This window comes from Lissotriton vulgaris, unplaced genomic scaffold, assembly GCF_964263255.1.
Source record: "Lissotriton vulgaris unplaced genomic scaffold, aLisVul1.2 SCAFFOLD_934, whole genome shotgun sequence".
NCBI classification, from domain to species: domain Eukaryota; kingdom Metazoa; phylum Chordata; class Amphibia; order Caudata; family Salamandridae; genus Lissotriton; species Lissotriton vulgaris.
Window position 1 is genome coordinate 131,375 of NW_028246822.1, and position 22,836 is coordinate 154,210.

Here is a 22,836-nt window from a genome sequence, read left to right on the forward strand (position 1 = left end):
ACTTTTCGGAGGAGTCAGGAGGTGTTAGACAACTATTGGTACAGAGAAGTAGATTTGTGGGAAGTGACAAATGTAGGGAGAGTTTTGGTGTTCTTACAAAGGAGGTGTGCAGTGCTACATTGTTCATGGAGGTTGATCTGGATTTAAGAAGTGTTTTGATGGTGGATGCCAGCGGGAAAGGTGAAGTTTTGACTCAAGTAGAGGGGAATGGGAAGGAGGTTGTAATTGGTTTAGCGTCTGTGTGTTGGAGGTAGAAGAAGGGGAGGATGTTGGTAGCGGTGTTGGAAGTAGAAGAAAGGGAGGATGTTGGTAGCGCGGTGTTAGTGGAGTTTTGTCTGGTCAACAGGATGTTGTTTCCAATATGTTTAATTATCTGGAGGTTTTATTCTGAATAGTTTGGGCGGGGGAATGTGGTTGTGTTTTATGAAAAATGGGAATGTTTTAATGTGTTATGCAAAATGGGAATGTTGATTATATATGTTATATTTTATGAGAAATGGAAATGTTTAATGTGTTATGCTAAATGGGAATGAAATGTTTTTAATATGTTATTCTTTATGCAAAATAGGAATGTTGTTTTTAATGTGTTTATTTTTATTTGTTTTTTTGTATATAGTTTTTTTTGTTTTCTTTAAGGGGGAAGATGTGTGATGTCGGAGTATTCTGTGTTAGAATACTGGGGACATCACTGGGGATCTGGAGTGTTGAGGGTGGAATGTACGGGGAGGCTAGAGAGACGGTTGAGGAGTCAGGGATTGAAGAGGTTGATGTTGATGTCCCCTGACTGCAGAGTTGCCAATAAATAACTTAAGTTTTAAGAAGTCCACGCCTATACTTTACAGGAATGCTTCGTCACGAGTTACCAAGCAGCGCTATCGGACCCGGGGCGCTAGAAGCATGCTGGAAGACCACTTCTCCGCTCTAGGGAGTTTACGAGATAGAGCCGTTCGGGGGTCATAGAAACTAAAGCTGCCTTTTATTATGTTCCTTGAAACGGGCGTCTTTGAGTAAATAAACACGTGGGAAGGCACACTGCCTGTATGTGACCAGGCGCGCCACGCCAATTTCAAAAGTAAGTCCGTTTTACAACCATGGACGAGATTACCTCATCCGAACTCGACTTAAGTGGATGTTAGATGGTTTGTTACATTTTACAGGGCAAGTGGAGTACTAGCAGCCAACTTTCAGCGGCCAAGCCAATTACCCTTTACAAGTTGGAATAATGGTTCTTGCCATCACGAGTACTGGTCAGGATTCGCACTTCATCTAAAAGGTCAGTGCCAAAGTGCACATTGGATGTGCAGATAGGACATGTAGTGGTCGGTGCAATGAATATTAAGTCATTATTGTTATGTCCTTGTCTTCCTGTATGCAGAATTTCAAAACACAATATTTATCATACAACTAAAGAAACATCAATAGCGGGATTGTCAAGGTAGGCGTGGTGGAGCCGACTGGTGGCTGTTTTGTTGTTAATTAGAGTTTGGCAATGTTATAGGTTTTTAATATGGAAATTGTTGTCTTTTGTTTTGTAGAAATCTTTCTGGTCCTGACGAGAACCCCGCAGTACGGGGTTCGAAAAGCGTCGACCTAAATTGACCTTTGTTAAAACAAAATTACTACAAGTCCTGTAATACGATATTACAGGTTTCAGTCCAAAAAAGATTTGTCATGAAAAAATGCATCGAAAAAGTATTGTAACTATTGGATCCACTAATTAATTGGTTGGTTTAAATATTGCTTTTTTTGACAAAGGTCTATACCTCAGTGGTTTATGTTGTATGCATGGTGAGTGTTGAATGAATGTATGGTGTAAACAGTGTGGAGAGTGGATGTGAGGACAAATTGTAAATGTTTATTTGTTTTCTACTGTTTGAACATTTTGTATATCTTGTATATATGCATAAAAAATGCTTTTTGAGAGAAAATGAGAAATAAATTGATGAAGTAATTCATTTACCAAAATAAACTAGTGACGTTAGTGACAACCGACTGATCTGTTTTGTTCGTAACAGTCTTTTTACAATAAGTTGATTTAATTGTGTCCAGCACTGGCAGCTGTTTTGTTGCACTGATCAATTTGACTAAGCCTTGCTGGTTAAGAGTCAGGACCCTGTTTTGTTCTCCTTATAAATATGTGCCCCTTTCACTCAGAACACTGCATGAAAAGGGTGTTCCATGGGTGTTACTGTGGGTGTTCCCACACAACACTCATGGAACCTGACGCATTCCCTGATGTACGATACATTGTGAACCTGGGAATATGACAGAATCTAACGCCACCCCAGGGGTGGCATTAGGGAGGCACAACAAGGAGATTTATTTTATGTCCCCCCCCCCCCCCTGCTTTCCTTTTTCTATTAGTGCTGCAGTCTGCCGCACTAATAGACAAAGGAAATCGCCTCTTGTGATTGACTTTGTGCAGGAAGGTCTCCCTTCCTTAACAAAATCAATCAACCCTGCAACGCAGGCACCCTTGCATTGCACCATGGAGAAAGGATGCCTGTATTGGCGGATGGCAGCCCATTGTGCGCCTCCGCTGGGGGATAGGACAGGAATGCGCTGTATCACATAGATACGGCACATTCCTGCCCTTTTGTTCTGGCATAGAGCAGTGCAGCAAGATTCCTTTTGGTGCTGCCCTACCCAAAACCTCATAAATGAGGCCCAGAGTCTGGGCTTCCTGGCTGAGTAGGCGAGACCTCCAGCAGGACGGCGTTGGATTGACTGAATCCAGTCAAGCGTAAACTAGAAAAAGAAGAGATCCCATTCTTTGGCCGCATCTACACCGACACAAGATGTTTGGAAGAAAGAGCCAGACCACCCGTAGGCTCATGAGACCACCAGGAGCCAGACCACCCGTAGGCTCATTATACCACCATGAGCTAGACCACCCATAGGATCATGAGACCACCATGAGTGAGACCAGATTACACCCCTCCCGTAGGCTCATGAGACCACCAGGAGCCAGACCACCCGTAGGCTAATTAGACCACCATGAGCTAGACCACCCATAGGATCATGAGACCACCATGAGTGAGACCAGATTACACCCCTCCCGTAGGCTCATGAGACCACCAGGAGCCAGACCACCCGTAGGCTCATGAGACCACCAGGAGCCAGACCACCCGTAGGATCATGAGACCACCATGAGCCAGACCACCATGAGCCAGGCCAGATTACCCCCCTCCCGAGGACCATGAGACCACCATAGTATTTGAAGCAACAGCTAAAACGCAGAAGTCCACAGTGATGGGTCGAGCAGATGTGGTCATGGAGTGGCTTGTGTGTATTCTCTTCCTCAGCACACTTTTTTCGTGTTTTCTTTCCTTTCATTCTTCTCCTTCCTGTCTGTTTTTCTTCTTCCCCTCACCCCTCCTGATGGCCCTAAATTCTTTCATTTGTCAACCGTGGGGTAAGATAATGTTTAGGGCTTATTTGAGCAGGTGGTCACAGATGGGGCCCATCAGCACTCTCTATTTGGGGGCCGGCACTTATTTTTCCTCATCAGACTTTGACCCATAATGAGGTAGTGAAAAACACACAAGGGGGGAGAACGATGAAAAAAGTGCCAAAGGGAGAAAGCAGGGACCTACAGGAGTGAGATTAAGGAGGCGAGATTATCTGGATTAAAGAACCATGAGGTGGAATCCAGACTGCTCAGCCTTGGTATTCAGCACCCGACATTCAGTAGCGCCGGCTGTGGGCTTCTGAGTACAACTTTGGGCCCGGCTCTCATTCTTTTACAAATTAAGCACTGTATGTAGTAGTGTACAACACAGGAAAGCAGGACCCTGCAGCAACAGAGAGTTGTCCCTCCCCAGACACCTGGACATTACTTCTGCTGGGGAGGGGGACAGAAAGGAGGGGGGTTATTAGGACAAGAAGAAGTGACACCCCCGCTCCAGTGGTAGTGATATAGGACTCTGTGGTACCAGCAGCTCCTGCCTCCGCGTGGTCCTTCCTAGCCGGACGGGACTGGCAACCAGCAGCGACCCTGGCAAAAATGTTCAAATCAGCTTCGCTCTCTTAACGTTCTTGTGCAATCTCTCTCTCTCTCTCTTTCCATCCATCCAGCCACCGACCCATCCCTCAGTTTAAGCCTGATCAAGCCTTTTGTAATAAGCTGGCTAGTTTTTTTTCAATCAAAAGTCCAAAATATTTATGACGAGCTCCTTCCTACCGTAACCACTACAACTGCTTACTCTAAGTTATCAGAGGACGTGGTCAGCTCTCAGAGCCAACTCATAAGCTTTTTAGGTTTCACACCACAGCAGGTGAAGCACCTTCTTTTAACCACCAAGTCAGGCTCACCTAATGATCCGTGTCCTCCCGCAATTCTTCATTAAGTTCCAGACACAATTAGTGCTTATGTAACCCCCCTTCTTAACAAAGTACTTGACTCAGGGAGTTTTCCATGTGCCTGGAAAAAAGTCTGTATCAGGCCGATCCTAAAGAAACCTGCCCTACCGTCCAATCTCCTGTTTGCCACCAGCAGCCAAAATCCTGTAAAAAACAATGAATATGGAACTGACTCAATTCCTTGAATGTAACAATTTGTTAGATTATAGCCAGCATGGCTTCCGTTCATGGCGCTGATAATGGCTACAGAAGGGATTTGTGGTCAGGTTGACAAGGGGCGGCTGGGTCATCCTCACCCTCCTAGATCTATCGGCAGCATTTGACAGCGTGAATCGAACGGTGTTAGTGCAGCGGCTGAAGACTTTGGGGATTGGGGAGATGGCCCTGGCCCTCCTCACCTCCTTCCTTGCATCCAGAGAGCAGAGTATCATCTGGGGTCATCTGCAATCTGACACCTCCCATCTTCCTTGTGGGGTGCCGCAGGGCTCAGCTCTATCACCCACCATTTTCAACCTATAAGTCACCCCACTAGCCACAATTGTTGGAGAGCGTGGCTTCACCCTGGTCTCCTATGCGGATGATTCCCAAATTATTATATCCGTATCAAGAGATCCGGAAGTCCCGGACATCAGTTTTCATTCCTGTTTGACCAATATTATCTACTGTAATGCTCTGTTTGTGGGCATTCATAAAGCTCAGCTGGCAAAATTACAGTCTCTTCAAAACGCAGCTGCCCGTTTGCTTTTAAATATTCTGAAAGGCCATTCATTCCACTTCAGCTGGAATCAGATCACTCCAGTGGCTTCCCACCCAGCACAGAGTGGAGGTTAAGGCTCTCTGTCAGGTCCATAAGGCACTTTACGGTGGCCGAGCAGCCGATGTCCAGAAACTCTTCCCAAGGTATGTTCCCACGAGGAACTTAAGATCAACGAATGGGGGTCTTGTTCAAACACCGAAATATTGCAGAGCCAGTTGGGGGGGCAGAGGTTTTGCCTATCGTGCCTCCAAATTATGGAATTAGATGCCAACTGCCATGAGGCTGCAAACTAACTTGCTTGGAGTCCTGGCTGTTTCCGTCTTAACTAGCTTTAGCAACTGTCAGTGCACTGTTGTCTCATTGTTTCAGTGCCAAGACGCCTCGGCCTGCGAGCGCTTTATAAACATAATTTCCATTTCATTCATCTAACCATCCACACACCCACCCACCCACCCACCCATTCATCCATCTACCCTACCATCCATCTACCCTTCCATCCATCCATCCATCCATTCACCCACCCATCCACCCACCCACCCATCCATCCATCCACCCATCAATCCATACACCCATCTCCACTTCTTTCCTCTCTCTGATTGCTTTCTCTCCACCTCCCCTCCCCCTGTTTCGCCCTCTCCCTCCTCCCAGAGTCGTTTTAAGGCCTTGGCAAAGTGGGCTCTGGCACCGGGCCCCAGCCTTTCAGGGGCCCCTGATAGACCTGGCTCTGGCCCCAGCCTTTCAGGGGCCCCTGATAGACCTGGCTCTGTTCTCCACACAGCCCTGCCCCGATGACCTTGAATAGTTTTTAAATACAGTTTGTTTTCATATATTTGTATTACAGGTGGGTGGCAGGGATTGTGTGCAGTGACGTCAGTGAGCTGCTGCTGAGTCATTGGACACACTTTAGAGTCTGGAGCAGTCTGACTGGATCAGGAATTCACAACTGCTCTGAGCAGGGGCCCAAAATGTTTGGTCCAGGGCCCCCAAAATCCTTAAGATGTCCCAGCCTCCCCTTTCTTTTCCTCTTTCCAGCCACCTAACTTCCCCCCACCACAATCAGAAGCAGAGGGGCCCCTCCCAGAAGGAGCAGCAGAGGGGCCCCTCCCAGAAGGAGCAGCAGAGGGGCCCCTCCCAGGAGGAGCAGCAGAGGGGCCCCTCCCACGAGGAGCAGCAGAGGGGCCCCTCCCACGAGGAGCAGCAGAGGGGCCCCTCCCACGAGGAGCAGCAGAGGGGCCCCTCCCACGAGGAGCAGCAGAGGGGCCCCTCCCACGAGGAGCAGCAGAGGGGCCCCTCCCACGAGGAGCAGCAGAGGGGCCCCTCCCACGAGGAGCAGCAGCGAGGAGCAGCAGAGGGGCCCCTCCCACGAGGAGCAGCAGAGGGGGCCCTCCCACAAGGAGCAGCAGAGGGGGCCCTCCCACAAGGAGCAGCAGAGGGGCCCCTCCCACAAGGAGCAGCAGAGGGGCCCCTCCCACAAGGAGCAGCAGAGGGGCCCCTCCCACAAGGAGCAGCAGAGGGGCCCCTCCCACAAGGAGCAGCAGAGGGCCCCCTTCCAAGAGGAGCAGCAGAGGGCCCCCTTCCAAGAGGAGCAGCAGAGGGCCCCCTTCCAAGAGGAGCAGCAGAGGGCCCCCTTCCAAGAGGAGCAGCAGAGGGGCCCCTTCCACAAGGAGCAGCAGAGGGACCCCTCCCACAAGGAGCAGCAGAGGGGCCCCTCCCAGAAGGAGCAGCAGAGGGGCCCCTCCCAGAAGGAGCAGCAGAGGGGCCCCTCCCAGAAGGAGCAGCAGAGGGGCCCCTCCCAGAAGGAGCAGCAGAGGGGCCCCTCCCAGAAGGAGCAGCAGAGGGGCCCCTCCCACAGGAGCAGCAGAGGGGCCCCTCCCACAGGAGCAGCAGAGGGGCCCCTCCCTCAAGGAGCAGCAGAGGGGCCCCTCCCTCAAGGAGCAGCAGAGGGGCCCCTCCCTCAAGGAGCAGCAGAGGGGCCCCTCCCTCAAGGAGCAGCAGAGGGGCCCCTCCCAGAAGGAGCAGCAGCAGAGGGGCCCCTCCCACAAGGAGCAGCAGAGAGGCCCCTCCCTCGAGGAGCAGCAGAGGGGCCCCTCCCTCGAGGAGCAGCAGAGGGGCCCCTCCCTCGAGGAGCAGCAGAGGGGCCCCTCCCCCAAGTAGCAGCAGAGGGGCCCCTCCCAGACGCAGAGGGGACCTTCCCGCAAGGAGCAGCAGAGGGCCCCTCCCTCAAGGAGCAGCAGAAGGGCCCCTCCCTCGAGGAGCAGCAGAGGGGCCCCTCCCTCGAGGAGCAGCAGAGGGGCCCCTCCCTCGAGGAGCAGCAGAGGGGCCCCTCCCCCAAGTAGCAGCAGAGGGGCCCCTCCCAGACGCAGAGGGGACCTTCCCGCAAGGAGCAGCAGAGGGCCCCTCCCTCAAGGAGCAGCAGAAGGGCCCCTCCCTCGAGGAGCAGCAGAAGGGCCCCTCCCACGAGGAGCAGCAGAAGGGCCCCTCCCAGAAGGAGCAGCAGAGGGGCCCCTTCCACAGGAGCAGCAGAGGGGCCCCTCCCACAAGGAGCTGCAGAGGGGCCCCTCCCAGAAGGAGCAGCAGAGGCGCCCCTCCCAGAAGGAGCAGCAGAGGGGCCCCTCCCAGAAGGAGCAGCAGAGGGGCCCCTCCCAGAAGGAGCAGCAGAGGGGCCCCTCCCAGAAGGAGCAGCAGAGGGGCCCCTCCCAGAAGGAGCAGCAGAGGGGCCCCTCCCACAGGAGCAGCAGAGGGGCCCCTCCCACAGGAGCAGCAGAGGGGCCCCTCCCACAGGAGCAGCAGAGGGGCCCCTCCCACAGGAGCAGCAGAGGGGCCCCTCCCACAGGAGCAGCAGAGGGGCCCCTCCCTCAAGAAGCAGCAGAGGGGCCCCTCCCTCAAGGAGCAGCAGAGGGGCCCCTCCCAGAAGGAGCAGCAGAGGGGCCCCTCCCAGAAGGAGCAGCAGAGGGGCCCCTCCCACAAGGAGCAGCAGAGGGGCCCCTCCCACAGGAGCAGCAGAGGGGCCCCTCCCACAGGAGCAGCAGAGGGGCCCCTCCCTCGAGGAGCAGCAGAGGGGCCCCTCCCTCGAGGAGCAGCAGAGGGGCCCCTCCCTCGAGGAGCAGCAGAGGGGCCCCTCCCTCGAGGAGCAGCAGAGGGGCCCTCCCTCGAGGAGCAGCAGAGGGGCCCTCCCTCGAGGAGCAGCAGAGGGGCCCCTCCCTCGAGGAGCAGCAGAGGGGCCCCTCCCCCAAGTAGCAGCAGAGGGGCCCCTCCCAGACGCAGAGGGGACCTTCCCGCGAGGAGCAGCAGAGGGCCCCTCCCTCGAGGAGCAGCAGAGGGCCCCTCCCTCGAGGAGCAGCAGAAGGGCCCCTCCCACGAGGAGCAGCAGAAGGGCCTCTCCCACGAGGAGCAGCAGAGGGGCCCCTCCCAAGAGGAGCAGCGGAGGGGGCCCCTCCCAAGAGGAGCAGCAGAGGGGCCCCTCCCAAGAGGAGCAGCAGAGGGGCCCCTCGCACAGGAGCAGCAGAGGGGCCCCTCGCACAGGAGCAGCAGAGGGGCCCCTCCCTCAAGGAGCAGCAGAGGGGCCCCTCCCACAAGGAGCAGCAGAGGGACCCCTCCCACAAGGAGCAGCAGAGGGGCCCCTCCCACAAGGAGCAGCAGAGGGGCCCCTCCTATCCTTCTACAGGCGCCCCAAGGAGGAGGCAGCAGCAGTCCCCCAGGGAGGGGTTTATTCTGTATTTATTTTAAGAAGTTTTTGTTAGACGGAGACCCGGAGGGTCGGCCGAGTACAGGGGGAGAGGCCTCCGGTGAGGGCCTTCTCCGGTGATCGTACAGACAAGTAACTTCCCCCACACAGATGGACACCACACAAAGATGAGTTCTGCACACTTTATATAGAAATCTTGAGGCAAGGTGATAAACGATACAGCGGGACCAGGATACGAGGATCCTGCCAATTCTAGTCTCTTTGGGGAAAAGGGGTAGCGGGACAGTCTTAGTACCGGGCCGGTACGGGAGCAGCAGGAGATGGAGCTCACAATCCTCGAGCTTGAGGGTTCGCAAGGATGGGCCGCGGCAGCGCCAGCAGGCTACGAAGATGGTTCAAGATGATGAGGGCCGCGGCAGTGCCAGCAGGCTTCGAAGATGGTTCACGATGATGAGGGTCGCGGCAGCGCCAGCAGGCTTCGAAGATAGTTCACGATGAGGAGGGCCGCGGCAGCGCCAGCAGGCTTCGAAGATGGTTTCACGATGAGGAGGGCCGCGGCAGCGCCAGCAGGCTTCGAAGATGGTTTCACGATGAGGAGGGCCGCGGCAGCGCCAGCAGGCTTCGAAGATGGTTTCACAATGAGGAGGGCCGCGCAGGCAGCGCCAGCAGGCCTGGAAGATGGTTCACGAGAAGGAGCCGCGGCAGCGCCAGCAGGCCTCCAAGGATGAGTTCGTCTCGGTGTCTCTCGACTCCAGGATACAACTGCCTTCCTGCTCTGGAGCTGCCCCAGTAATAGGTCTGGCGCCCTTTGATGTCCGGACCCTCGCACTTGGAGGTCCGGGATGAGGGAGTCCAGACACCCAGCAGGGGGGTGGAGCCAGCGCCCGGGGAGGCTGGGGGCGATCGACACCTGGCGGAGGGGAGCCATCGACACTCCTTCTCCCATTGACCTGCCAAGTGGTCTCTTCACCCCCTGGGTGGATGGTGGTGCCTCGATGTCGGGGCCTGGCCAGGCCCGGGGTTGGGGTCGATCCGAGGCCACGTGGCCTTGTCGTGTAGTGTCCAAAATGGCGACTGGGCCGGGGGCAGTGGTTCTGGAAGGGGCCCGGGCCCGCCGATACCGGGGTGTTCAGGAGCTGGAGTTCAGTCGGGGACGGACCGTGGGTTGCTCCGGTGGGTTGCCGGGATAGTTCTTGTCTAGGACACAGGAGGAGCAGGGGTCCGGGCCCTGCCATGCGGGGAGGGACGGGGCCTTCCACGAGGCCTGCCCAACATGCGTCCCCCCCCCAGCTGAAGGCAGGGAGAGTCACCCATCCTCTTGGGTACTCTCCTCGCCGAGGCGGAAGAAGCGTGACAGGCCGTCTGCGTTGGCGTGGTCTTGGCCTGGACGATGCTCCACAGTGAAGTCCATCCCCTGCAGGGAGATGGACCAGCGCAACAACTTTGGGTTCTCTCCCCGCATCTGCATTAGCCATTGCAGGGGGCGGTGATCTGTTTCCACCCGGAAGTGGGTACCGAAGAGATAGGGCCGGAGCTTCTTGAGGGCCCACACCACGGCGAAGGCCTCCCGATCGATGGTTCTCCAGCGCTGCTCTCGGGCCAGCAGGCGTCGGCTGATGAAGGCCACTGGTTGGTCAACTCCCTCGGTGTTGAGTTGGGAGAGGACGGCCCCCACGCCATGATCTGAGGCGTCTGTCTGTACTATGAACTCCCGGCTGTAGTCGGGGGCCTGGAGCACCGGGGCGGTGCACATGGCGGACTTCAATTTCTCAAAAGCCGCCTGGCATTCAGGACTCCAGTTGACTGTTTTGGGGTTCTTCTTGGATGTGAGTTCCGTGAGGGGCCCCACAATGCTGCTATAGTCCTTTACAAAGCGCCAGTAGTACCCGGTGAGCCCCAAGAAGGCTCGGACCTCTGTTTGGGTGACCGGAGGTTCCCAGGCCTGAATGGCAGCGATCTTGAGCTGGAGGGGGGCCACCAGGCCACTTCCCACTTGGTGTCCCAGGTAGGTCAGGGACCCTTGGCCAATCTGGCACTTGCTGGCTTTGATGGTCAGCCCGGCCTGCCGGAGGGCGTTCAGGACCTCCTGGAGGTGGTGGAGGTGTTCTGCCCAGTGGCGACTGTACACAGCAATATCGTCCAGATAGGCGGCACTGAATTCCTCGAGGCCCGCCAGTACCTGGTTCACGAGTCTCTGGAAGGTGGCGGGGGCGTTTTTCATGCCGAATGGCATCACCTTTAAGTGGTAGTGGCCATCCGGGGTAGAGAAGGCGGATCGCTCTTGGGCCCCTGGGGTGAGGCCGATCTGCCAGTAGCCCGCTGTCAAGTCGAAGATGCTCAGGTAGCGGGCGGCCCCCATGCGGTCAATCAGCTCATCTGCCCGGGGGATGGGATGAGCGTCGGTCCTGGTAACGGCGTTCAGACCCCGATAGTCTACACAGAACCTGAGCTCGGGGGCGACTTTCGGGGCAGCAGCCTTGGGGACCAGCACGACCGGGCTGGCCCAGGGGCTGTCGGATGGCTCGATCACTCCCAGAGCCAACATTTTGGAGACTTCTGTCTGGATGCAGGCGCGCACTCGATCCGGCACTCGGTACGCCCTGTGTCAGATAGGGGGGCTATCCCCGGTATCTACGTCGTGAAGGCACCAGGGGGTGATCCCGGGGATGAGGGAAATTGGTCGGCAAATTGGAGCAGAAGGTCTCGACAGTCTTGGCGTTGCTCTGGGGATAAGGCATCGGAGAGTCTGACCCCTTCCACGGAGCCGTCCTTTTCGAGCGTTTTCAGCAAGTCAGGGAGGGGCTCGGAGTCTTCTTCAGTCCCACTGTCGGTAGCCATCAGGAGGCTAAGTTCCGAGCGCACGAAGTGGGGTTTGAGTCTGTTGGCGGGGAGGACCCGTAGGGGGTTCCGGGGTGACTCCATGTCGATCAGGTAGGTGACTGGACCCTTGCGCTCTACTACCTTGAAGGGCCCACACCATTTGTCCTGTAGGGCGCAAGGTTCAACCGGGGACATCACCCAGACCTGTTGTCCCGGCTCGAACTCGATGGAGGAGGCATGCTGTCGGAGTCCCTCGAGGGAGGGACACGTTCTCTGCTCCTGTCGGAATTGTTCCTGAGTGGGGCCACCCTCTTGACGCCACTGGGCCAGTTCGGGAAGGTCCCGGAGCCGATCAAGTCCTTCTTCGCTGGACTCCGGGGAACTGGGCTCCGGGGCTGCTCCTTCGGGGACGATCGGCAGAGGGGGTTCTGGCCATTCTGGCTCTTCGGGACTGGGGATGGTGCGGGCGGCCATGGACCGGGTCGTTACGCAGAGAAGAGCGAAGAGAGCACCTGGGGATGCAGGGAGGCCCAGCATCCCCAGGTGCTCTCTTCGCTCAACGGCTGACCAGGGAGAACTTTCGAGGTCGTTCCCCAGGAGGCAGTCTATGGGGGCATCGTCGCGGACAGTCACTTTTAGCATGCCGGATACCCCTCCCCACTCGAAGGGAACGCAGGCCATCCGACACAGGCTCTTGGAGTTGTCGGCCGACCGTACTGGACAAAGTACATTTTGTAAGATCTGGTCCGGGGTCACCAGATGGCAGCGGACTGCGGTCACACTGGCCCCGGTGTCACGGAGGGCTTCAGCCCGGTGTCCATTAATGGTGACCCACTGGCTGTACTTCTGCGTGTTGGCGGGAAGGGGCGCCCGCGGAATCAGGTCTCTTTCCCCTAGGCAGACCAGGGACATGGCGGCGGGTTCCCACTCGGGCTGATCTGGCTCGTACTCTTCGGTGTCTTCTTGGGCTTGTTCTTCTTCCAGGGCGGCGGCAGCGACCTGGCGGGGCATGGGACTCGGGTTTTTCGGGCAGTTGGGATCATTGGCGTGGTGGCCCGGTCGTTGGCATCGGTGGCAGGTAACGTTGGTGCGGAACCCTGGTCGCGTCGGAGGGCTTCCTCTTCCGGCCGGGGGCGGGGTGTTGCTGGTGGGAGCCACCGGGACGGTGTCTCTGCCCCGACCCTGGCCTCCTCCTCCCCCTCGGGGGCGATGGGGCCCTTGGGAGGCTCTGTTCTGTTCGCTGGGCCAGTTTCGAGGAACTCGTGTGCTCTCCCATCGGTCTGCTTTGATGACGAGTTTTCGGGGTTCAGTCAGTTTACTGTCACGGAGGTGCTGCATGAGCTCGACGAAGCAGTTATTAGAGAGGTGCTCCCATACAATAAGGTCGAATAGCTGCTCGTAAGTGGTCACCTGGCTGCCCTTGATCCACCCCTCGAAGGCTCGGCTAAAGAAGTTCACGTACTCCACCCAAGTTGTACCCGGGATCCGTTTGCAGTCGTGGAACCTCTGACGGTACATCTCGGGCGTGAGTCCGTATCGAGTGAGGAGGGCGGCCTTCATGTGGTCGTAGGACGTCATCTGATGGTCAGAGAGTTGCAGCAGGGCGTCTCGCCCTTCGTTGACAAACCTCCCCCATAACCCGGCTCCCCAGTCGCTCCGTGGGATCCGGTGGGAGGTCATTGCTACCTCGTAGGCTTTGAACCATTGCTGGATATCATCGTTCCGGTAATATTCTCTGACGACATCCTTGGGGATGTGGACCTTGGGGTCCGTAGTGACAGGGGGGCTCTGGTGCCCGGAGACTCCGAGGTCTTTGTTCTGTCTCCGAATCTCTAGTTCCTTCAAGTTGCGCTCATGCTCGTAGGCTAGTCTTTTCTCTTCCAGCTCCCTCTGACTCTTTTTCTCTTCTCGCTCCTCTCGGAGCCGTAAGTGTTCTAGTGTTATTTTTTGTTCCGCCAATTTGAGTTCTCCATCTAAGCAAAGTCGAGCCAGTTCCAATTCGTGGAGCCGGCTCTTCTCCCGTTCTCGGGCCTCCTCGGACGAGAGGCCCGGTCTTCTTTCCTCTGTAGGAGCGGTGCTTGTTTCGGTGGTCTCGAGGCTTTGGTTTTGGGGTAAGGGCGTTTCCGTCTCCGCCCAAGACTCCAAGGCGTGTTTGAGGTCATCTTTCGTGCTCAGTCCTGTGGTAGCAATGCCCAGTTCTATACAGAATTGTTTTAGTTCCTTGTGGCTATATTCTTCTAGTTTCTCCATCAGGAATTTTTCCGTTGTTCCACTCTCCTTTGTCGTCATGGTGGCTGTGTGTCGTGGGGTGAGTTACTCTCTACGATTATGCGTCGGCTCGGATCGCGCCACTAGCCACCAATGTTAGACGGAGACCCGGAGGGTCGGCCGAGTACAGGGGGAGAGGCCTCCGGTGAGGGCCTTCTCCGGTGATCGTACAGACAAGTAACTTCCCCCCCCACAGATGGACACCACACAAAGATGAGTTCTGCACACTTTATATAGAAATCTTGAGGCAAGGTGATAAACGATACAGCGGGACCAGGATACGAGGATCCTGCCAATTCTAGTCTCTTTGGGGAAAAGGGGTAGCGGGACAGTCTTAGTACCGGGCCGGTACGGGAGCAGCAGGAGATGGAGCTCACAATCCTCGAGCTTGAGGGTTCGCAAGGATGGGCTGCGGCAGCGCCAGCAGGCTACGAAGATGGTTCAGGATGATGAGGGCCGCGGCAGCGCCAGCAGGCTTCGAAGATGGTTCACGATGATGAGGGCCGTGGCAGCGCCAGCAGGCTTCGAAGATGGTTCACGATGATGAGGGCCGCGACAGCGCCAGCAGGCTTCGAAGATGGTTTCACGATGAGGAGGGCCGCGGCAGCGCCAGCAGGCTTCGAAGATGGTTTCACGATGAGGAGGGCCGCGGCAGCGCCAGCAGGCTTCGAAGATGGTTTCACGATGAGGAGGGCCGCGGCAGCGCCAGCAGGCTTCGAAGATGGTTTCACGATGAGGAGGGCCGCGGCAGCGCCAGCAGGCCTGGAAGATGGTTCACGAGAAGGAGCCGCGGCAGCGCCAGCAGGCCTCCAAGGATGAGTTCGTCTTGGTGTCTCTCGACTCCAGGATACAACTGCCTTCCTGCTCTGGAGCTGCCCCAGTTATAGGTCTGGCGCCCTTTGATCTCCGGACCCTCGCACTTGGAGGTCGGGAGGTCCGGGATGAGGGAGTCCAGACACCCAGCAGGGGGGTGGAGCCAGCGCCCGGGGAGGCTGGGGGCGATCGACACCTGGCGGAGGGGAGCCATCGACACTCCTTCTCCCATTTACCTGCCAAGTGGTCTCTTCACCCCCTGGGTGGATGGTGGTGCCTCGATGTCGGGGCCTGGCCAGGCCCGGGGTTGGGGTCGATCCGAGGCCACGTGGCCTTGTCGTGTAGTGTCCAAAATGGCGGCTGGGCCGGGGGCAGTGGTTCTGGAAGGGGCCCGGGCAAGCCGATACCGGGGTGTTCAGGAGCTGGAGTTCCGTCGGGGACGGACCGTGGGTTGCTCCGGTGGGTTGCCGGGATATTTCTTGTCTAGGACACAGGAGGAGCAGGGGTCCGGGCCCTGCCATGCGGGGAGGGGCGGGGCCTTCCACAAGGCCTGTCCAACAGTTTTGTTTATAAAGCGTGAACGAGGCCGTGGGGAGTCAAGTCACTCGGATTAAACATTTATTATCACAAGTTGTGCACAAGAAGAGACACACGCAGTATAACACCCCCAGAGGGACAGACATCAGGAGTGGGGTACAGTGGGGTGCTGTGTCAGCTGCACAAGACACGATCCGATTCCGAAAGCGGAAGGAACGACCTGCAGGCTCCTGACTTCGGAACTTAGGGATTTCCCCTCACAAATTTATACTATTGAAAAATCGGATGTTTGTTGGAAACCAGCATAATAATGAGGAAGAACTGCAATGAGCAGACTTATATGTAAATAGCCTTGAAAAAGCCCTGGCGCGAATCGCCAAAGGGGGCGAAACACGTGTCGGCTGTTCATGTTTTTATTCGAATCAATAAAGATCGCCTTTCTATATTAAAAAATGGACTTTTGACTCAATCTATATGACTAAGGATTCAGCCTGATGAAACGAAGAACTGTTGTAAGCACACTCACAACCCCCTTAAAGACTTTATCTGTTCAAAACTCAGAGGTCCAGAGTTTTTGAGTGTGTCCCTCTTACACAAACTAAGTGAAGACTGATATAGCCTTGGAGTCTCTTTTGGACCCCCCTTCTTTTCTAGAAACAAGACACGATCATCACCACAAGTCAGAAATACCCCAGAGATCTGCCCCCTCCCAGAGAGGACACTTTGGGGTTCAATCTCTATTTAGAACCACTGGGAAATCTCCTAAGCAAATCTGGGATTCACTATCATCTCTATGCAGACGACACTCAACTCTACCTCAAGGTTGCTTCCACTCACGATCTCTCCATCCTAAGCTCTACTCTCGACTCCATTCAAAACTGGATGTCAACTCATCAACTGATTCTGAATCCCTCCAAAACTGAATTCCTCCTCTTCTCCTCCTCACTCTCCCCTCCCCCGGTTCAATCATGGATGGATTAGATGAATCTACTAAACAATAAACCCATCATTGTCGACAACGCAAAATCCCTTGGTGTCATTCTAGACAAAAAACTCAATCTAACTCCCCACATCAATTCCGTTGCAAAATCTGCTCAATACCAACTGCGCCTTCTTTGGGGAGTCCGTCGCTTCTTCCCGGAGCAGGACCTTATAATCCTGGTGCAATCGCTGGTCCTCTCCAGACTAGACTACTGCAATTCTCTTCTTACTGGCCTCCCCAAATCTCACCTGTCCCCACTTAAGTCTGTTTTCCATTCAGCAGCTTGTTTCATTTATGGGGCCAAAAGAAGCGATCACATCACACCGATGTTATCCACCCTTCGCTGGCTTCCTTTTCGAGGCTAGAGCTATCTACAAGACCGCTTGTATCACCCACAAAGCCTTGCACTCCTCCTCTCCTCGCTATCTGGCGAATAAACTGAAAGGAGGCTCTAGACCTTCACGCAATGCGGAGAATCTACTGCTTGAACCTCCCACTTTCAAGAAGGAAAGAACGATGGCCCAATCCTTTTCAGGCAGCGCAGTGAGAATCTGGAACTCCCTGCCGCCTCAGCTTCGGACCACCGCCTCCTCCCAGGCCTTCAAAAGGGACCTCAAAGTTCTCCTCCTCCAGAGACACCTCCAATAGTAATTCATGTCCTCTTTGTTATTTGAAGGAATACCTCCCACTACTGATAAGTTCTACTTTACATGACCATGAAGTGCCTTCCCAGTGTGTTCTTGTGGTTGGAGTGTTTGCCTTTTTGCAGTATTTTCCATGTACTTGTGTTTAGTACCCTTTTGTAATCATGCACACTTCAGTTTGCCTTTGTAACACACGGTTTACTACCTCACATGCTTCTTCCTTTGATACTTGCACAAGTGCCACCTTTGCCCACATAACGCTTGTTCTGGGGCCTGAGTGTCTACCACATATTGCAGTATTATACCTCAATTTATACTTTGTTCTCTTTTGTAACCTGCACACTTGTCACCGTTTCCTCTTTTACACTTTTTACTACCTCATGTATTTTTTGGTTGCTCACAACTTTTTACTACCTCATGTATTTTGGTTGCTCACAATTTTCACTTTTACTGTATGTAATGTAACGTCTGCCTTTGTAATCTGTTCTCGTGTAATGTTCTCATCTTGTATCTTTTCTGTTCCTACTGTGAAGCGCTCTGACGCCTTCGGGTAAAGTCCGCGCTATATAAAAATGCATAAATAAATAAATAATAAAGTCAAAAATACCTGGGCGCCTCTGGGCAGGTCCAGGGGAGCAGTGTCTCTCTACGGGGCCTGTGCATAGCGCCCCGACGCTCAGGGCGGAGTCAGAGGCGCTTCACTGAGAACTCCTGTAAGAAGCACCGAGAGGCCTGTCCCTTGGTGCAGTAGAGGTGAGGCCTGTCCAGGGGGGGCAGAGGAGGTGAGGTCTGTCCAGGGGTGCAGAGGAGGTGAGGCCTGTCCAGAGGTGCAGAGGAGGAGAGGCCTGTCCAGGGGTGCAGAGGAGGAGAGGCCTGTCCAGGGGTGCAGAGGAGGTGAGGCCTGTCCAGAGGTGCAGGGGAGGAGAGGCCTGTCCAGGGGTGTAGAGGAGGTGAGGCCTGTCCAGAGGTGCAGAGGAAGAGAGGCCTGCCCAGGGGTGCAGAGGAGGTGAGGCCTGTCCAGAGGTGCAGAGGAGGAGAGGCCTGTCCAGGGGTGCAGAGGAGGTGAGGCCTGTCCAGAGGTGCAGGGGAGGAGAGGCCTGTCCAGAGGTGCAGGGGAGGAGAGGCCTGTCCAGGGGTACAGAGGAGGTGAGGCCTGTCCAGGGGTACAGAGGAGGTGAGGCCTGTCCAGAGGGTGCAGAGGAGGTGAGGCCTGTCCAGGGGTGCAGAGGAGGCGAGGCCTGTCCAGGGTGCAGAGGACGTGAGGCCTGTCCAGGGGTGCAGAGGAGGTGAGGCCTGTCCAGGGGTGCAGAGGACGTGAGGCCTGTCCAGAGGTGCTATGGAGGTGAGGCTTGTCCAGGGTGCAAAGGAGGTGAGGCCTGTCCAGGGGTGCAGAGGAGGTGAGGCCTGTCCCAGGGGTGCAGAGGAGGAGAGGCCTGTCCCAGGGGTGCAGAGGAGGTGAGGCCTGTCCCAGGGGTGCAGAGGAGGTGAGGCCTGTCCCAGGGGTGCAGAGGAGGTGAGGCCTGTCCCAGGGGTGCAGAGGAGGTGAGGCCTGTCCCAGGGGTGCAGAGGAGGTGAGGCCTGACCAGGTGCAAAGGAGGTGAGGCCTGTCTAGTTGTGCAGAGGAGGTGAGGCTTAACCAGGGTTACAGAGGAGGTGAGGCCTTTCCAAAGGGGTACAGAGGAAGTGAGGCTTGTCCAAGTGGTGCAGAGGAGGTGAGGCCTGCCTAGGGGTGCAGAGGAGGAGAGGCTTTTCCAGGGGTGCAGAGGAGAAGACGCCTGCCTAGGGGTGCAGAGGAGGTGAGACCTGTCCAGGGGACAGAGTAGGTGAGGCCTGTCCAGGAGGCAGAAGAGGAGAGGCATGTCCAGGGGTGCAGAGGAGGAGAGGCTTTTCCAGGGGTGCCGAGGAGAAGAAGCCTGTCCAGGGGTGCAGAGGTGGAGAGGCCTGTCCGGAGGTACAGAGGAGGTGAGGCCGGTCCAGAGGGCAGAGGAGGTGAGGCCTGTCCAGGGGTGCAGAGGCCTGTCCAGTGGGTGCAGAGGAGGAGCGGCCTGTCCAGGAGTGCAGAGGAGGTGAGGCCTGTCCAGGGGTGCAGAGGAGAAGAGGCCTGTCCATGGGTGCAGAGGAGGAGAGGCCTGTCAGTACCCAAACTGGAGTGTACCTAAAGTACATGGAATCATTTTAGAGAGGAAGCAGCTAGGCTGCAGTCCTTGAAAGCAGGGCCCCAATCAGACTAAAGTTGAAAATCAGTGAAACATCAGCATAAAGTGGGGTTAACTATAAGAAGCAGATGATACTCTCCTACACTTGGGTACTATGGGTGTGCTAATCGGAAGATTAGACATTGATCAAAATAACGTGTTTTTTACAGAGACAAGGCAGTTTACATTTCCAGTGCTCTACAATTCAGCCCCATAGAGGTTCCCCCCCAGTATTTTAGTATTATAAATCTCTAGAGCTGAACCCACTTTCCTGGACACATTTTTTAATGTATCTTACCTCAGTGTGCGGTTTGTTGGATGAAGGATGCTTGTGCCTTTTCGATTTGAGGTGCCCAACTTAAATTTGTGATTTAATGAATACCTAAATAGTCAAATGCAAAATCTTGCTCGAGGGGACATTCTCCTACATACATTTGTCTCTTGGATGGCTTGGAGTTCCCCCTCGAGAATATCATATATTTAGTTTTTGCCTCATTTAATACTAGGCCATGTTCCTTAGAAAATGTTATAAAATGATTCAATAGGTGTTGCAGGCCAAGGGGAGATTTGGAAAATAAAAGGGTGTCATGCCAGAAGAGTAAAGCTGAAACTCTTCACTCCCCCACCTTTGGAGCACCACATCCATCCATATCCAAGTAAACAATGACACCATTAATAAAGAGGGAGAGAAGTGTGGGTGCTAAAACGCAGCCTTGTCTCACTCCACAGGTGACAGGGAATTGCTCAGTATTTAACAACAAGGGGTGGTGATGGGCAGAGTTTCTGATTTAAGCAGAATACTCTCACCCAGTCAAGAGATCAGGGCTAGATCCAACACCGTTTTTTAGCTCACTGCACCATCCCAGCTCAGAACCTGGCTATATGCAAATTAGTATGTTCCTGTCCCAGTGCATGATGGGAACAGGGCAAACCAAACTACCAAGCCAATTCTTACACTGGGAAGGAAACAAGCTTGCGGGGACCGGTTTCTGGCATTTCAGCCGTCGTCGGCCCGGCTTGCTTGAATCCTGATGGTGCAATGAGCAAGGGACTCACATCTGAGTATACCCTTCCACGCTTATGGTGGACAAAATATTTAACAACAAGGGGTGGTGATGGACAGAGTTTCTGATTTAAGCAGAATACTCTCACCCAGGGAATTGCTCCGTGACATGGTTATCGTCCCCCGACCTAACTTGTGTTTGAGGAGTGCAATCGGATTTCTAATAGTTTACGTGGCAACCCCATCTCGGTCAACACTCTCCACAGCTTTGCGCGCAGGACCAAATCAAATGCTGTACGTAAGTCCACAAAGGCTACATATAGTTTGCCACCTCGAATGCTAACCTCCCTCCAATAAATACATAAAAACATAAAATCTGCTCCAATGTGCTAATGTTCGCACGAAGGTCTGCTTGGATATCGCTCAGAATATGGTGCTCTGAGATCCAATCCTGGACTTGTCGCAAACCTGTGTACAAAAGATTTTTTGCAATGAATCAATTAACGTTATAGGCCAATAGTTGGCTATATTAGCTCTGTTGCCCTTCTTAAAAAATGGAATAATCTCCACCATATTCCATGACGTGGGAATACCCAGATCTGCTAAAATGGCATTTGTGATCATATTAATATAGGAGACCCAGACTGTTAAGTCCTCTCTGTACAAATCATTAGGGATGCAATCAGGTCCTGGGGCTTTAGCTGCAATACTAGAGCCAATTGCCACCCGGGTTTCTTCCATAGAGAACACAAGGGCCTCCACAGCTTCATCCTGGGTTTTTCCTCTTTCATCTGGGGGTGCCTCCAACTCGGTATGGGTCTCCACCCAGTTCAATCTAATACTTTTTGTGTTATTAGTCATAGAAAGTACTCCTAGGTCCTTGTTACCCCAACTACCTATTTCAGAATTGTTGCTACCCGGATTCATTAGGGACAAGGTCAAGGCATTGTGATCGCTGTCCAGGTGGTTGACCACTACTATGTCCTGTTCTAGGGGCCAGAGTCTAAGTGCAACCAGGCAATAGACAATCCTACTGGCATAACCAGGTCTATTATATGTTACCTCCCCTTTTGGGTCTGACTTTGTTCTCCCGTTGGTGACTCTCAGGTCTTGCTGTAACAAGAGAGCCAACACCTGTCTACTCTCTTAGACCATCTGACTGGGGAAAGTTCGACCTCGGGGACCTGCCAGACCGTATCCCAATCCTCGGTCAGGTCTCTAGGAATCCTAGTTAAAAACTCAAAGGTACAGTGTAGGTCCCCTGCTACCATGGCTCTCACGCTGTCATTGGATTCAGATAATACCTGGTCTAAAATTCTGATAGTATTGGCATCATCGGAATCCCCGATCGACTCAAGTATACACATTCAAGATCCTAATTTTTAGATCACCAGGCATATGTAGATCTAAAGCTAATATATCAGGGGAGTCCATATGAACCAGTTTTATTTTTAGGCCTAAAGTATTCCCAAATTGTTAAGCCTCCCAATGGCCTCCCCTTCTTTTTCCTATTAGCATTCAGACCATAGGTTGACTACCCATTCCGATATGGGGTATGCAGACTCCAAGTTTCCTGGAAAAGTATTACAAACCAAAAATGTAAGATTTGTGGTACAAGTACTTGAGAGAGTATAGCTGGGATTAATCTCAACAGATTCCGCTTGCTCATCATTTGGTAAACTGTTAACCCCCTCTCCTTCTCCCCCACTTCTTTGCTCCCTACTTCTCGCCAAAATAACAGACACCCTTGTATCTTCTGTCAAATTTCTAACATTTGTCGAGACTGTAATTGTGTGAATACAGCTAGAATTGTTCGCAACGATTTCCCCTAGCTCAACATTTAGAAAACTATTGATCCCCTCTGCTCCTCCAAATCCATTGCACACTACTTTCTGCCGTACTAGCGGGAACCCCCATTTCTTCTACCACTTGTTTAGCCAGCCCTTCCCAAGATTGACCAGGGGGCATCATACTGTAATCACCCGGTATGCCTCAGGAGCGATTTAGCAACACTGTGACGAACAGATACAGAATAACACCAATCGTAGGTAAAAGGGATGTTTTAATGGTGAAGAAAGGTACACCCTGATTATGATCGCCTATGGCAAAATGAAGGCAGATAGTCTCGAAATGAGGGATCTATAGTTAACCATAGGTACGATACCCCTGGTTGTGTAGTCTCTCGCCCCCTCTGTCTCAGTCGGCACAACTGAGTAACTTAAATCAGAACCAACGGTCCTCCGCATGAGTACCAGTCCTGGTACTCGCCAACGGAGGGCACTGTGCAAAGTAACAGCCGACAATGCCGCTTGTGTGCCTTCCCTGTTTATCCAAGTCAAGTCAAGTCAAAGAATTTATATAGCGCGCTACATACCCAGAGGGTCTCAAGGCGCTTTTTGTTTCCCGCCTCCGAGTAGTTGCCATTTTCTTCTTTTTCCCTTTGTGTGTTATGTTATAGTACCTGTCTAGCGCCAGGACGCCCCTTTGCTGGGGAATCTGCGCTATAAAAATATAATTAACATAACATAACATAACAAGAGCCCTCCTGGGAGTATTCTCAAGAGTGGGCTTTCCAAAGGAGGTAGTATCTGACAGGGGTGCAAACTTCATGTCAGGATACTTAACAGCAATGTGGAAGGAGTGTGGTGTTAGCTACAAGTTCACCACTCCCTACCATCCACATTGTAATGGACTTGTTGAGAGATTCAACGAGACCATGAAGGGTATGATCAAAGGGTTACCTGAAAAGCTTAGGCGAAGATGGGATATC

General features: G+C 54.0%; 1 protein-coding gene across 1 annotated transcript in view; it reads left to right on the top strand.

Annotated features, from left to right (window-relative positions):
* The first annotated feature begins 851 nt into the window (after positions 1–851).
* The window catches only part of LOC147665737 (uncharacterized), a 70,837-nt gene continuing 48,852 nt past the window's right edge, over positions 852–22,836 (top strand). Inside the window, exons 1-3 of the mRNA XM_086949555.1 lie at positions 852–1,072; positions 1,158–1,273; positions 1,376–1,435. The gene's annotated coding sequence lies outside the window, so the exon portion shown is untranslated. The remainder of the gene's footprint in view (positions 1,073–1,157; positions 1,274–1,375; positions 1,436–22,836) is intronic.